This window comes from Nothobranchius furzeri, chromosome 2, assembly GCF_043380555.1.
Source record: "Nothobranchius furzeri strain GRZ-AD chromosome 2, NfurGRZ-RIMD1, whole genome shotgun sequence".
Classification (NCBI taxonomy): Eukaryota; Metazoa; Chordata; class Actinopteri; order Cyprinodontiformes; family Nothobranchiidae; genus Nothobranchius; species Nothobranchius furzeri.
The window spans coordinates 69,618,117-69,635,462 of NC_091742.1; the positions used below are offsets into that span (position 1 = coordinate 69,618,117).

General features: G+C 40.6%; 1 protein-coding gene across 38 annotated transcripts in view; it reads left to right on the forward strand.

Annotated features, from left to right (window-relative positions):
* The window catches only part of LOC107377453 (protein tyrosine phosphatase receptor type D), a 677,785-nt gene that overhangs the window by 266,244 nt on the left and 394,195 nt on the right, over nt 1-17,346 (forward strand). For all 38 annotated transcript variants that reach the window (XM_070547717.1, XM_070547719.1, XM_054748836.2 and 35 more), the window contains exon 6: nt 4,299-4,407. The gene's annotated coding sequence lies outside the window, so the exon portion shown is untranslated. The remainder of the gene's footprint in view (nt 1-4,298; nt 4,408-17,346) is intronic.

The following is a 17,346-nucleotide window of genomic DNA, read 5'->3' on the forward strand; positions in this document are numbered from 1 at the left end:
TTCTATCCACCCACCCTTCTAGCCATCCACAAACTAAGTGGCTTTTTTAAACAGCAGACCTTTGGGCACCATTTATATAACATGTTAGGATACAGCTCACATTTACAAAGAAAGTGGATCCGATATCCCATTCCTGTTGCTGATAATGGGCTATAAGTTGGTCTCCAAGAAAACTAAAGTCAAGTTTGAGGAATATGATGCTTTTTTTTAATCGTGACAAAAATAAACATTTTTTTTCTCACTATATTTGTGACTGAGTGACTGCGTTTTTACTTTGTTTATGAGCATGTAAAAAGAAAACGTAACTCTGAAATTATTATTTTCAAACTGGTGAATTTGGCTGAAGTGACAAAAAGCTTGAACACCACAGTTAAGCAGGAATTGGCCCAATACCAGTCAATGAGTCTTCCACTAACTTGAAGCTCCACTCACAAGTTCACAGGCCTACAAAACCCCACTACGCCATTATAAACCAGGACGTCTCATTATCACTGGTATTTCAGTGTTTCAGCTGGAATCATTAAAAGTGTGCTCAGTGTCCTCTGTAGCTGGGGTGAGGTTACCCTCCATCACAGTGGTGTTTCTCAGATCAATGAGCAGTGTCTCGGTCCCCCCACTCGCCTTGAGGACTACAGCTGTAATTGGAGGCCAGCGTAGACCGGAACATTCTCATTCATGTCCTGAGGATTTCCTTGTGAACTTACAAAACACTGTTGTTTCTGAGATGGAATCTTAGCTGGACATGTTCTCTTTATTGGCTCTGGCTTTAATTCCTTCCCCATACTCACAGTGTACACACACACACACACACACACACACACACACACACACACACACACACACACACACACACACCTTGCCTGCTGGTGGTGGTTGGAGGGACCAGTGGCGCCTGTGCTTGGCAGCCTCGCCTCTGTCAGTGTGCCCCAGGGCAGCTGTGGCTACATCGTAGCTCATCACCACCAGTGTGTGAATGTGGGTGTGAATGGATGAATGATACACTGTAGTGTAAAGCACTTTGGAGTCCTTACTCTGAGTGGCACTATACAAGTGCGGGTCATTTATCATTTATCACACACACACACACACACCCATGGACAATGTAGAGTCTCCAATCAACCTGACGAGCATGTTGTGGTTTGTGGGTTGAAACCGGAGTACCCAGAGAAACCCCACACATGGCTGTGGACTTTTTGCATTTTAGCATGTTCTCCTCATGCATCTGTGGGTTTTCTCCAGGTACTTCGGTTTTCTTCCACAGAACAAAGTCAGTGTGAATGTGCAGGTCCTTCTCAAAAAATTAGTATATTGTAAAAAAGTTCATTATATTCTGTAATGTACTGATAAACATTAGACTTTCATACATATTAGATTCATTTCAACTCTGAAGTAGTTCAAGCCTTTTATTGTTTCTAATATTGATGATTTTGGCATACAGCTCATGAAAACCCTAAATTCCTATCTAAAAAATTAGCATATTTCATCCGACCAATAAAAGAAAAGTGTTTTTAATGCAAAAAAAGTCAACTTTCAAATAATTATGTTCAGTTATGCACTCAATACTTGGTCGGGAATCCTTCTGCAGAAATGACTGCTTCAATGCGGCGTGGCATGGAGGCAATTAGCCTGTGGCACTGCTGAGGTGTTATGGAGGCCCAGGATGCTTCGATAGCGGCCTTAAGCTCATTCAGAATGTTGGGTCTTGCGTCTCTCAACTTTCTCTTCACAATATCCCACAGATTCTCTATGGGGTTCAGGTCAGGAGAGTTGGCAGGCCAACTGAGCACAGTAATACCATGGTCAGTAAACCAACCAGTGGTTTTGGCACTGTGAGCAGGTGTCAGGTCATGCTGAAAAATGAAATTTTCATCTCCATAAAGCTTTTCAGCAGATGGAAGCATGAAGTGCTCCAAAATCTCCTGATAGCTAGCTGCATTGACCCTGCCCTTGATAAAACACAGTGGACCAACACCAGCAGCTGACATGGCGCCCCAGATCATCACTGACTCTGGGTACTTGACACTGGACTTCAGGCATTTTGGCATGTTTCTGGTTCAAAAGTGGCTTGACCTGGGGAATGCGGCACCTGTAGCCCATTTCCTGCACATGCCTGTACGCGGTGGCTCTGGATGTTTCAACCCGATGTTCAGTCCACTGCTTCCGCAGGTCCCCCAAGGTCTGGAATCGGTCCTTCTCCACAATCTTCCTCAGGGTTCGGTCAGCGTTTTCTGCCACACTTTTTCCTTCCCACAGACTTCCCACTGAGGTGCCTTGATACAGCACTCTGGGAACAGCCTATTCGTTCAGAAATTTCTTTCTGTGTCTTACCCTCTTGCTTGAGGGTGTCAATGATGGCCCTCTGGACAGCAGTCAGGTCGGCAGTCTTACCCATGATTGCGGTTTTGAGTAATGAACCAGGCTGGGAGTTTTTAAAAGCCTAAGGAATCTTTTGCAGGTGTTTAGAGTTAATTAGTTGATTCAGATGATTAGGTTAATAGCTCGTTTAGAGTACCTTTTCATGATATGCTAATTTTTTGAGATAGGAGTTTTGGGTTTTCATGAGCTGTATGCCAAAATCATCAATATTAGAAACAATAAAAGGCTTAAACTACTTCAGTTGTGTGTAATGAATATAATATAAATGAAAGTCTAATGTTTACCAGTACATTACAGACAATAATGAACTTTATCACAATATACTAATATTTTTAGAAGAACCTGTATCTATCTTTCTATCTATCTATCATCTATCTATCTATCTATCTATCTATCTATCTATCTATCTATCTATCTATCTATCTATCTATCTATCTATCTATCTATCTATCTATCTATCTATCATCTATGAATATTATTATTATTAATAATAATAATAATACTTTTTGTGAGCATTTCAAACAGATGAGCACCAACTGATGCCCCTTTACTTGTGTGCTACTCATGTCACAGGATGAACATTTGTGAAAATTGATTGTCGGCACAGGTGGCAACGTGATTTAAAGTAAAGGTGACAGGGACGGTGTAACTCTTGTGGCAAGGCAAGAATGAAAATCAAACTTTAAAGTGAGTTAGATTGACTTTGTGACAAAAATATTAGATATGACAGCAGCAGAGTTGTCATAAAAATGTGGGGTGACCACTTAAATGTTATTTCACCCCCAAATAAACCACTGAAGCAATACATTTATATTGACTCTGCAGTTTTTGTGCCTAAAACAAAGAGTTGAAGATGACTTTTAAATGAAGTTTCAGTGCATTTTTTTCTACTAAGAATATGCATACATCAGTGCCCTACTCCTGTCTGATGGAGTTGTGCTATAAAAGGCAGATTTCACAGTATGAGGTCACCTGGTTTAAAGCTGCAGAGTCTGGGAGCCAAAAAGAGATCCATAGCAATCCTTAAACCTGCTTTCAATTAAGAAATTGCATATTGTTGGTAAAATAATTAAGATGAGCAGGAATTAGTGTTTAATTTGGATTCTTTGCAACAGTTAGAGCATAAATGTCATCACAGATCATTTATAGCTCCTTCAACATCGGTGTGCTTTGACCTGACTGGTCCATCCTGCTCCCTCAAAAAGGTTAGAGCACCTGATATAATTGTGTTTCCACACTTCTCAAACTTGATGTATTATTTCAGGGCCAGCGTTGTGTCTATGGGAGGCGTGCACGCACATGTGGGGCGGCCCGGGCAGGGATGATTTATTATACGCCTTCAAGGGATTTTTTTTTTACTTCCACGAGGTCACGGGAAAAACATGTCAGGCAGGGAACGGTACACCGTTTTCTTTGGGCCCGTTGGCGATAGGGAGGCACGCCAAAACAGCTACAATGTGCTCCAGTTTCAGTCACACAGCCACAGCCGCTGCATGCAAACAGGAAGCGTACATGGAAACAAAAGTTAAGGGGTAGGTTAGCACCTGAATGGGATGAAACAGAAAATAAGGAGTTGAAAATAAAATAATGTTATATAAAATAAGTTGAGTAGAAGTTAATTTAAACAGAGACAGTGTACAATTTAAATTTAGCCATAAAGGAAGGATTGTACCAGGTTGTAGCAAATATGCTAATTTCCACCTAGGCAGGTTGATGTTACAATCATACAATCATAAAACTAAAAGAAGTGTTAATATATGTCCATATCGTTTACTAAACATAATCATTTACATACATTTAATTAAAATTAAAAACACGATGCCCAACAGACATTCAAAACTCTGTTTTTGGGGATACACTGTGAAACACTGTAAGTATTTGGGCCTAACTTGTAATTTATTATTTATTTTTTTGTCTTATAGGTTGGGGTCAAAGGGGGCAATAATTTCACTGGTGTCAGCGAGGTGAAACTGCAGAAGTCAGCAGCATGGTGGCAACTGCATGAACCCAACTGTGTAGCCTCTGTTCTTGGTAAGTCCAACATCTTCAGATTCAAAAGACTGTAGAGGTTTAGCTGCAAATATGTGAACTGAAAATTTTATTTTAAAAATGCAAAAAGAAAGTAAAAGAACAAAACATATAATAATCAAAATACTTAGGTGGAGAAAAATAATGACTATGAATTAAATAATGAATTTCCGAATCCAAAAAGGAGTGGGATGAAGTAAAAACTTAACCCACCCCTTCCTATCAATTCAATATAATTAACTAATTTGGCTTCCAGTAAACAACATTATTAAATACTATTAATCTCAGCCTTTCATTATATATCATACTATCATACAACAAAACCAAATTGCTCCATAATACCAGCTAACCTACACAACAATTACAACAATATTAAAACTAACAGTTCTATTTGCTGTAATTATCTTGTTGGTTTTAATTTAGGTTGGAAAATAATGTTTTTGTGAAATAAAATGTGCAAATAAAAAAACCTAGTCTCGGGTTTGTACAGAAAAGTAAAAATCACATTGGGAGTTATTGCTTTTTGGGTCAAACTGCAAGTACAAATGTGAGTTATGGTGTTGATGGATCTGGGAAAGAAGCGGGTCTTGAGTCTTCTCTTTTGTACTGTAGCGCCTCCCTGAAGGCAGCATGTTGAACAGGCCATGACCAGTGGGAGATGTTATTGATGATATTCTTGCTCTGTTGAGGGAGCATGAGGTGTAAATGTCCATCAGGGAAGGGAGGGAAAAGGGCAGCAGATGATCTTCTGTGCAGCTATTACCATTTCTGAAGACTCTCCCTATCTGCCAAGGTGCGGTTGCTATACCATACCATTGTACTATAAGTCAGAATGCTCTGAACATTAGAACGTCAACAGCAAGTCTGGGTCAATATTATGCCTTCCATTACAATGCCTAAAGATTGCAGAACAATGTTGATTACATTTTCCAACCTTTCGAAAGAAACCAAGCAAGATAAAGATATCAATGTGCATAGATTTTTTTGGGTTGTGTAACGATATGAATAAATGTGTTTTAGTAATAATTATAGCAAGTAGATAATATTAGAAATTAGTGTTTGCACCAAAAAAGGCTATTGCATTATGGAAGAATCAGTAGTGAATTACTGAAACCCTAAATCTCAATGGGCAAACATCATTCATGAGCAAGTAGCCAAGAGTCTGTCAGCCTTAGGAACTCACTTTTGTTAATAAAATAACTACAAAAACACATTTTTTATCAGAATATTTTTGGTGCTTTCACGTGTGTCTGGAATCCTTTTTGATCTAGTTTCTGAGTCTTAAAGTGAAACTTGAGACAATTTTAGGAGGGGTTAGTGACAACTTTGTAAACAGAGACAAAATTAAGATACATTGTGAGCAGTTACACCAAAAATAACTGCACATTTTCCTGCAAGTATCAGAATTTTTATTCAACTAATTCACAGGACCCACATGGCCAGGCATGTGTTTTCACTCATGTGAAAACTTGTATTATCTCAATTTTGTCTTTAACTATTTGCGAGAATCTGCCATCACCAAAACATCATTATTGATTATATTGAGTTTCTCCATTAATTACCAAAAACATTGTTAAAGGAGTCACATTGCACTATTTTAAAATTTTGAGAGCAAATGTCACATGGTATGATAGAATAGTTTGTGTCTCTAATGATCTTTGAATTTGGTCATTTCCAAGCAGCAGTTTGGTTGATTTTCTCTGCTCACCTCACATGGACTCACACTGGCTAACCTGTTTAACCCTAATGCCCCCCAATTGGGGGCCTCTACAGTATCATGTCCCAAACATCTACAACTATCCACATTCCTCAAACACAACTAAAACCACAACCAAACAGCCCAGGCGGAAACAAGGCCATTTTAAATTGTATTAAATTAAGATACAATGATATTTGAACTTTATTTTAGAATAGCATCTGGCCTTCTCTGGTGTCTGCTGGAGGAAAAAAAATACTTAAACAAATGTAGTTGAGGACCCCTGGAATAAATAAAACAGTTGACTAAATTTCCTCAATGGAATTTGAACTCACAACCTCCATCTTGTCAGCACTTTGACACATGGCAGCTCTTCTAAAATAAAGTTCAAGTATTATTTTATCTTAATGTATCAAAAACCAAAAATTGCTTTGCTTACAAACTGTTTTGATTGTAGCTGTAGCTGTGCTCTAGGAATGCAAACAATCACTGACACTTGGGACATGAAACTCCAAAGGCCCCCAATTGGGAGGCGCCACAGGGCCCAAAGGAAATAGGCCTAGGGCTTAAAGGACTAAATAAACAAAGAAAGTAAAAATAAATAAATAATTCAGAGTTCAAACACTGATTCAGCTTCAAAAATGTTTAAACCCGAACCTCTATCATGAATGCATCCAAAAACGTGTTTGGGGGTTGTTTTCATGAGGAAATAACAATACCACATGGTAAGAACGGTGAATGGCCTGTATTTAATATAGCGCCTTCTAGAGTCCTGGAACCCCCCAAGGTGCTTTACATCACAATCAGTCATTCACACCCTGCTGGGTATGAGCTACGTATGATGTAGCCACAGCTGTCCTGGGGCACACTGAAAGAGGAGAGGCTGCCAAGCACAGGCGCCCCCAGTCCCTCCGACCACCACCATTGGGTGTTAAGTGTCTTGCCCAAGGACACAACAACAGCAACAGACTGGGCGGGGCTTGAACCTGCAACCTTCCGATTACGGATAGCTCCAACAAGTGGATTTTTCATGATATGGCCCCTTTTATGTAACTTTGTGATGTTTTCTATTGACTTTTGTACCCCAGAAAACATTTTCTGGATTAATGTGTTGCTGTATAAATTATTTAGGAGCTATATGATATAAAAGGAAATAATATAGAAATACATGCAATCACACCAATTTTTTTTCTCCAAAAAAAGGAACGACAAAAATGAACCCTTCTGAAACTTCAGATGATGCTTGTGGTAAATCCCAAAAGTTGGTCTTTAAAACGGTTTATTAGTCTCAAATAGCAAATTTTAACCTGCCATAATGTGAACAGAAACAAAGTCTTCATGTTATTTCCCAGATTTAAACACAAACCCTTACTCTGAGAGAAGAAAATCCCTGACCCGAGACTGTGTGGGGATGTATCTGAGGAAATAAATTCAGTCGAGTATAAATATTGCACAGTGAGTACACGGAGGGCTTTTTGGCTGATAAATTATTACGTAGTCTGGCGGCTTTACGCCAGCCTCAGAGTGCATCTCGCACAGCTTTGCCCTGCTCAGCTACTATGGCTGGGAAATTGTGGTTATGGGTGCAGCGCATAAAACTGTCAACGATACCAAAGATCCATCAGGGTCTTACCACGTGTTGTGGTGTGCTCACACTTGTGCAAAATCAGCAACAGTTGGCATAAAAAAACATACAAACACAGGTAACAACTGGTGAAAATGATATTTAAAGCTGTTCTGACACCATTCTGTAGAAAAATACTGATTTCTTCTGTTTTTGCTTTTTTTTTGGTCTCATTTCTGATCAGCAAACAAATGTTGGTAGAAAACAAGAATAACACGAGAAAATGAAAAAAAAATGCTGTTTTCAGTTAATTATGGGGAAAAGCTACCCAAGCCTACATGGCTTTATTAGTAAAAAGGAATTAACCCTTAAACTTAATAACTGGTTGCAACACTCCAGGCAGCAACTATAATAAAGTGTTTGTGGTAACAATAATTACTCTCACATCACTGTAGAGGAATTCTGGCCCCCTCTTCTTTATAGAAGTTGTTACAGTTCATCCACATTGGACGCTTTGCCAGCATGAACGGCCTTTTAAAAGGTCATTTGGGAATTCCTGCAAGAGAACACAATTCGGGGGTGACAGTGGCTCAGACGTTACGAGTTTGTCTTTTTTATTGCATCCTTGCCAGCTGGTGGTGGTGAACGGAGGAACCCTGTTTGTGTGTCCCAGGGCAGCTGTGGCTACGGTGTAGCTCATCGCCACCAGAATGTGAATGTGTAGCTGTCTGATTGTAGTGTAAAGTGCTCTGGACTTCCCTAACTTAGAAAAGTGCTATATATGTGCAGTACTCATTTGCATCAATTTACAGCGAGTGGTCCAGGTCTTCAAGCAGCAAAGCAGCCCCTGACCATCATATTTTATGTTTTTCCCCCACTTGAAAGGGATGAACATCCCCAGAGGTGTTTAACTGGATTCCACTCATTTGCCAGGCAATGTCACCTTTTTCCACCGTTCATTTGTCAGTGAATATAGTGTGACAATGGTAGCTGGTAGCAGTAGTGGTAGCATTAGGTGAAAAACCTAAGAAAACATCAGGTTTTGATGATATGATATAATCAATTATCACCAAACAATACAGGTAAATACTTTATCCAGAATCATTTTCAGCAGGAACCTCACACCGGAAACATGAAATGACCATAATTGTGTTTACTTTGTTAATCAGACCACCACATAAGCTGTCATGTTCCCTGATTCATAAATGCAAGCCAAGCAGTCATCTTTCCTCATGTTACATGCAGCTATACGTGTGTTTTTTTTCTCTTCTTCCTTCTCTTCTACTCTGCCGAGCAGAGCTGGCAGTTGCAGCTGTTCTCAATTGGTTATTTAGCCTGAACCAGAGTTCTGGGAGCCAATTTTGTGAGTCTTTCGCTCAGGCTGGAGAGGTGCTGATGTGGTGCTGGCTGATGGAGGGTTTGATCTGACCACAGGCCCACACCTAGCTGTTGCATGAGGCGACTATTCCTTTTCTAAAAGGAAGGTGATCTGACCCCTTCTTTGTGTAGAAGTGGGCCGGGTGATTTCTTACTCTTACTCCTTAGTGTAGGAGGGTGTTTTGGCTTGGTTTACCCCTTAGTGGAGTAGGAAAATGGGGGTATTGTTCTCAGTTTGACTTCAAGTAGAGATTTAGCTGTTTCTTCTTATATTTTTCTTGATCTTCCCCTGGTTGAAAAGGTGATTTTGCTTTCCAGCTGTCCTCAGGTGAGAAGGAGAGATCCAGTTTTGGGACTGGTAATTTGTTTAGCTGTGGTTGGTGTTCCTTAGTTTTTATTTTTGTTTCCCTTTTTCAGGAGGATTCCGCCTGCATCTTCTGTTTCTTTTTAAGGTTTAGAAATAATAAACCAGTTTTGTTAGCATAACTTGTAGACTGTTTTCTTCCTTCCAGATTTTTAAGTCACATCTGAAGGCCCATTATTATGTCCAGGCATTTTTACCTCTGGGGTCTGCAATTTTGTCTTGATTTTAATTGTTTAACAATTGTTCTCATTTGTTTTTTAATGCAGTTTTTTTTATTCTGTTTTTATTTTTTATGATTTTTGTTGATGGAATTGCCTGTTTATTGTTGTGTTCAGAACCTTGGGCTTCTGCTAAAGGTTGTGGAAGGTGCTCTTAAAATGATTAAATGACTGAATGAATGAATGAAATGAATTTTAAGCCACTACACCTTATTTTTACTTCCTCCCTCCCATCTCCTAGACTCATCCTGAGGGTTGGCATGTAACACTTAAGATAAGGAATTGCGCTTTCCTGTCCAGGGGTGCAAGTGCATAGGGTGCCCCAATTCTATACAGTGCAGAAGTTGACCACTTTGCGCCCTTGATCCACATCAATGTTGACTTTGGCAAAGGGTAGTACCCACAATCCATTGCTGCGTAGGGATTTTTAGAAGAAGGTGGAGCAATGGCTCCAGCGTCCTTTCTGAAAATATGTGATATTTATTTATCGCTTGTTTTAATATAATAAAAATAATAATAATAATAATAATAATGCATTGAACTTATATAGCGCTTTTCTAGACACCCAAAGACGCTTTCACACACTCTCACATTCACACACTGCTAGTGATGGTAAGCTACTTGTAGCCACAGCCGCCCTGGGGAGGTCTGACAGAGGTGAGGCTGCCATTTGGCGCCGTCGGCTCCTCTGACCACCACTAACACAGGCAAGTTGGGTGAAGTGTCTTGCCCAAGGACACAACAGCAGGATACCCCTGGCGGGAGCTGGAATTGGACCCATGACCCTCCGATCATGAGGCAACCCGCTCTACCGCCTGAGCTACTGCTGCCCCACATATAATATAATATTTAATTCAGTTACATTTCCGTCAACAATAAAATGTTTAGATTAAAAATGAAAGAGTTTTTCCCATCTGATCAGGAAAAAACAAACATTTAGAATGTTTATGGAAAATCACATCTTCAATATTAGAACCCAATTTTATCATTTCCTCTTACCCAAAATGAAATAAGTCAATTTTAAGAAAGAAAGAAAACAATCTTTTATATAGCGCCTCTCAAGATAAAAGCCACAAGGCGCATCAGAAAAAAAATTTGAATTTAAATATAACTTTTTAAATTATTAAAAATATGTATAAAATGACCAAATAAATAAAAATGATAAAAAAAATGTAAAGGAAGGGGGAGAGAAAATGAAAAGGAAAGAGGGAAATCAGTGGCTCCCTGGAAAGGTAGGATAGGTAGGGAGGGCGGAATAAGGAAAGGGTGGTGATGACTGTCACACCAAAGCTAGCCTGAACAGGTGAGTTTTCAGCTGATTTTTAAAGGAGACCACTGAGTCCACTGATCTCAGGCTCAGGGGGAGAGAGTTCCAGAGTCTGGAGGCCACAGCAGCAAATGATCTGTCACCTTTGGTCTTTAGCCTGGTGCTGCACAACCAGTAGGCTTTGATCACTGGACCTCAGGGACCTGCTGGGAGTGTAGGGACTAAGAAGATCACCCAATGTAAGATGGTGCTTGTCCATGTAGGGCCCTATAGACCAGAACCAGGATCTTGAAATGAACCCTGAAGTTGACTGGCAGCCAATGAAGCTGGAGGAGAAGCGGGGTGATGTGGGTGTGTTTGGAGGACTTGGTCAGAAGCCGAGCACAGGCATTCTGAACCACCTGTAGACGGTTCAGGGAGGTTTTGCTCAGACATGTGAAAAGAGAGTTACAGTAGTCTAAGCGTGAGCAGATGAAGGTGTGGATAACAGTCTCAAGTTCAGAACAGAATGGGACTCAGCTTAACAATGTTCCTGAGATGGAAGAAGGAAGAGCAAACAACAGAACTGACATGAGAATCCAGGGTGAGAGCTGGGTCAATGTCAAGTTTATTTATATAGCACATTTCCAACAATCAGAGGTAGCACAAAGTGCTGTACAAAGACAACCAGTAAAACTAAAATGATAAAACACTGAGAAACATCCAGTAGACCCTAAGTAAAATAAATGAATGAAGAAATATGTTTTTTTTATTTTAAAGCAAGGGTAAAAAGGTAGGTTTTTTAAAGAGATTTAAAAGCAGAAAGGCTGTTAGCAGACCTAATCTGTAGAGGAAGGCTGTTCCAGAGCTTGGGAGTGGCCACAGAAAAAGCTCTGTCGCCTCTGGACTTCAGCCTAGACTGAGGCCCTGTCCACACGTAGCCGGGGATCTGCCAAAACGTAGATATTTTTCTACGTTTTGGCCTGTCATCCACACGAAAACGGAGTTTTTCCAGACGAAAACGGATCTTTTTAAAATCTCCGGCCAATGTGAAGATCTGCGTTTTCTCCGTTTTGGGTGTCTGCATGTGGACAGACAAAACCGGAGTTTTAAGGTCCGCAACGTCACTTTCCACGACAAAAAATTGCTGACATCACGTGTGCGACCTGTGTTTACACTAGCCAACAGCATGGATGCCCTCAGAGCTGCACTCGCTTTATCAATTGTCCAAGCGCTTTCTGCTTGTTTGTTTTTGCAAGCGGAATTACTGCTCCTTGCGGAAGACCACAGACGAAGGACGAGGTTAAGAACGGGGGAAGTACTGCCGCCTACAGGTCTGGCATATCCTTAACAACGTATTTATCCGGGTACGTGTGGACAGAGTTTTTTTTAAAACGAGGTGGTCTGGATGCAAGTTTTTGGAGGGGCGGATATTCGTTTTTAAACAAACCCGGCTACGTGTGGACTAGGCCTGAGAAACAGATAAAAGATGTAGAGAGGATGATCGCAAGTTTCTTTTGAGGACATGAGTGTTTGAGTTCCGACAGATAAGGAGGAGCCAAACTGTGTAGTGCCTTAAAACAGAGCAGTAGTATTTTAAATTGAATCCTGTAAGCGATCGGGAGGAGCTTGTACCTGCGTCTCCTACCTGTCAGCAAGCGAGCTGCCGCATTCTGAGCCACCTGCAAGCAGTGAATTGATGACTGCTCCAGTCCATGATATAGAGTTGCAGTAGTCGAGTCTCGACATGATTAGCAAGTGTATAACCTTTTCAAAGTCTTCCATTGGTAAATAGGGCTTGACTTTACTAAGAACATGCAAACGAAAGAACACGCTCTGGACCACAGAACTTATCTGTTTATTAAGCTTAAAATGGCCATCAATGAAAAAACCCAAATTTCTTACCTGAGACACGCAAAAGGATTCTAAAGGGCCAACTACACTGTTTACCCAGTACAACAGCACAGGGTACCCAAAAAAAAACTGTTTAAGTTTTTTTTTTTCATTTAAAGTGAGAAAGTTAAGTTGTAGCCAGTTTTTAACGTCTTTTAGACAATTCAGTAATTCATCAAACTATGGCCTTCGAGAATGTAGTGGGACATATATCTGCACGTCATCCGCAAAGAAGTAGTATGAGATGCCATGCTTGTGAAAGATGGTGCCAAGGGGCAACATATACAGTGAGAACAATAGCGGGCCCCAAACTGAACCTTGAGGGACACAACAACTAAGTTTCGCTGGAGACGAACAATACTCCCCCATATTTACAGTAAAACTCCTGTCTGACAGGTAGGACTTAAGCCACTGCAACACTGTGCCCCGGATGCCAACGTCAAGCTCTAGGTGGGATAAAAGGATCTGAATGTCCACTGTTCAAAGGCCACTGTTAAGTCTAAAAGGATCAATACAGCAGATTGGCCAGAATTGATAGTTAAAAAAATTGCTAAATATTCTTAAAAGAGCAGTCTCTGTACTGTGGTATTGCTTAAAACCTGATTGAACCTTCTCTAAAATACCATAATGGTCGAGGTAGTCCTGCAGCTGCCTGTAGACAATTTTCTCCATGACCTTAGAAAGGAAAGGGTGCTTCGAGATAGGCCTGTAGTTGGAGAGCACCATGGGATCGAGATTAGGTTTCTTTAAGAGCGGCTGAATAACAGCAAGTTAAAGGCGGCAGGGACATGACCAGCAGATAAGCAAGTATTCATAATAGGTAAAATAATGGGCCCAATAGTAGAAAAGAACTTTTTTTTTTTAAAGTGATGGGTAGATACTATCCAGTGGGCTGCAAGAAGGTCAAAGATCACACCAAGATTCCTGACAGAGGGTTTGGTGTGAGAAGCAAGCTGACCAAGAGAGTCTCTGACTTTGGTGACCAGCTTGTCTGGGGGACAGATGAGGATCTCAGTCTTATCTTCATTCAGCTGTTGAACAGTCCCCTGCATCATTGTGAGTCAGAGATGTTTCAGTAGAATGAGCTCTACGAAAACCAGACTGGAAACTATCATTATGTTTTGTTCATCAAGAGCAGCTGTGAGTTGTTTAGCCACAACCTTTTCCAAGATCTTGGAGATGAACGGAAGTTTAGAGATGAGTCTGAAGCTGCTATGGAGAGAGGGTGGATTACAGCATTCTTCAAGTAAGCAGGGGCCTGACTAGAAATCAGAGAAGCATTAATTATAGAGAGCACGCTGGGACCGATGGACTGAAAAGGCCTTTTAAACAAAGTCAAGGGTAAGATGTCAAGGGGACAAGCAGAGGCCTTCACACAGTTAACTAATTTGGTTAGTTCAGGCAAAGAAACGGGAGCAAAGCTATCTAGGATGATGGGTTGGGTTGGAGTCGGGAGAGGCAGAGATAAGGCTGAGGGAGAGATGATAGATCTGACCTTATTGACTTTGTCCACAAAGAAAGACAGAAAGTTCTCACAGTCTGCAACAGAGTGGATGGAGGCTGTAGGAGAGGCAGGAGACACGATGCTGCTGATGGTGTTAAACAGCACCTTGGGGTTCCCTTTGATCTAGGACACCAGGCTGGAGAAATAAGCAACCTGTGCATCTCTGACTGCAGAGTTAAAGGATGTCAGAAGATCCTTTAGATGCAGCAGATGGACGTGGAGATGGGTTTGAGATGGCTCAATTTTACTGCACTGGCGCTTCAGACTGCGAATGTTGTCATTAAACCAGGGAGTAGGGTTCACTGCAGGAACTGATCTGGTTCTGACAGGACAGATGTTGTCCAGGATGGAGAAGCAGTGCTCGTTAAACTGAGAAGTTAAGACATCTGGGTCATTATCAGAGGAACAGTGTGGATTAAAAGCAGCAGAAAATTTGCTAGCTGTGTTCTCATTAGGAATATAAGTATAAACTACTCAGTGAGCAGGAGATGAGGACGCAGGAACTGACTAGTTAAAGAAAATGCAATAGTGACCTGAAACAAAAACGTCCTCTGGACAAACACTGTTAGCATTTAGATCCAGGGTAAAAACAAGGTCTAGAGTGTGTCCCCTGGTGTGTGTGTGTGTGTGGCAAGAAACATGCTGAGTAAAGCTGAAGGAGTCCATGAGGTTGGAGAATCTCATGGCAAAGTGATCTGAGGGATCATTGACTTGGATGTTGAAATCACCAACAATCACCAGTTTGGACAGCTACACAGTGGAGAATTTAAAAAAAATAACTGAACTCCTGAAAAAAGAGTGGTTTGGACCAGGTGATCGATAAACCACGGTACAGTAGAACGGGTCCTTACACACTACTTTTAAGCCGATGCCAGACTTTTAAGACGATTAATAGTATTAATTTATGCTCTGAATGTTTGAGACTAAGATTTGATGTGGACAACAACAAATATAAATTTTGTCAAATAATTGTTTGTAGGACATTTATGAGACGTAAAACGAAGTAGCACAAACAGCGACCAGCATCCCAGCCTGCATCGCGGTCGATGAAACACTGCTCACTGTCCCATTTCAGGATTTATTTGCACAGTTGTGTACTACGCACGCAAAGTGTACTTTGCTGAGGACCGTATGGGTGCAGTCCGTGTATTGGGAGTGGGCCAATATGGTTTTGATAAATGTAAGACTAGCCCATCCCCTGTCTCATCAAAGTTAGGCCTACAGTTCTTCAGATGGTCTGGCTTCTCCTGTTGTTAAATTTCTTAAGAACTGGGCATGATATGTGGCGTTTGGAGATCCTTTAGCTCACCAATCATGCTACTTTTTTTTTTTTTGCCATGGATTTTTTTGATAGGTTTTGTGTCATGATTAGATGAAATCATCATTTGAAAACTTCTTTTGCATTCAGGTTATCTTTGTCTAAAAATAAACAAAAAGAGCAACAACAAATCTGAAGAAATGTATGTGGGAGCTATTGGACTTTCACAATTCTGTAGGTACTTGCTAAAAGGGAGCTGTGAATAGGGAACAGAATGAACCGTACACCCTCTAAAGAGCAGATCTAGATGAATAATGATGAATCTATTGAATCTACATCAATAGAACAAGGATGTGAAATTAGTCTACCTTGTGATGGTTTGTTCTTTCCATTTGCATACGATAATCGTGTAAGCCAACGCAGCATGAAGTTAATAGTTAATACAGCTGATTAACACCAACACAATGGGAGCAAAAGAAGATCAAAATGTGCATCTAAATGAGAAAATGACTTCTGCTTTCTGCGACACATTCTCAAAAAGAAATGCCAGCCAGGTTATGTGTGTATGTGCAGTTATTCAGTTATTAGCAAAAACGAGAGAGAGAGAGAGAGAGAGAGAGAGAGAGAGAGAGAGAGAGAGAGAGAGAGAGAGAGAGAGAGAGAGAGAGAGAGAGAGAGAGAGAGAGAGAGAGAGAGAGAGAGAGAGAGAAGCATAATCTCCAGACTGCTGACATATTTCTTTTGAAAAAGCGGCTGTCTGAAAATGGCAGATATGCTTCGAGAAAATGGATGCAATCTGTGTCAGGTCAGATAGCAGCTGGTCGTTTCCCTGGAATAAGTCTGAGCTAAGCCACAAACAGACAGGATTAGGAGCTGGAGTACAAGGGACTGATTACCAGGGAAATAAAATAATAAAGGGACAACATTAGCTGATTAGTGACAACTTCAGATAACCTCCAAATTACTTATTTAAAAGACAGCACATGCTTCTAAGCACGCTGTAAGAGCCTGGATTCAAAAAGCTTTGTTAATTTCTTGCAGTGAAGGTTTAAAATTGAGGTAATGAGAAAATAACTGTGGAACTTATATATTTATTTACTCTAGAAAATATGGCAGGTGCTAAAATGCACCAGTGTCTCAAGAAATCATGGGAGGGGAATTTAAATGTGGAGCATATTTCAAATCAAATCAAACTTTACTTATATAGCATTTAATCACACAATGAATGTAATTCAAAGTACTTAACAAATTAAAAAGGCCCCGCATACCCACATTCCCTCCCATCCCCAGAATTTTAAGAGTCTGACAATAAAAACCCCTTCACAACACTCATTCTCCGGCGCACACACACACGCACACAAACATGCAAACCCCCCCCCCGGAAAAAACACGATGGGCTGAGTTTAGATGAGCCAGACCAGCTAACATAGGGAAACACCATCAGGGAAGCCATCCGCCCCGACAGCAGCAGATCCACAGCAGCAGCCGAGGCACCAATACAGGGCAGCCAGGGCAGGGAGGGCGGAGACCCACACCTCCACCCAGGCCCACCTGGAAAGCACCCAGGCCACCACAGCCGACTACCGCCCCCAGGGCAGAGGGCTCCCACAGAAGAAACACTGGAACAAGGTTAAATTAAGATTAAAATATAAAATAATAAGAGCTAAAATGAAAATTGTAATATAAAACGTTATATAGATATTAAAATAATGTTGATCATAAATCAATGGTTTAAAAAATATATATGTATAAAAAATAAAAACTGTTAAAAAGAATACATAAAATAAATAAATAGATAAATAAATAACCTCATTTATTTTTT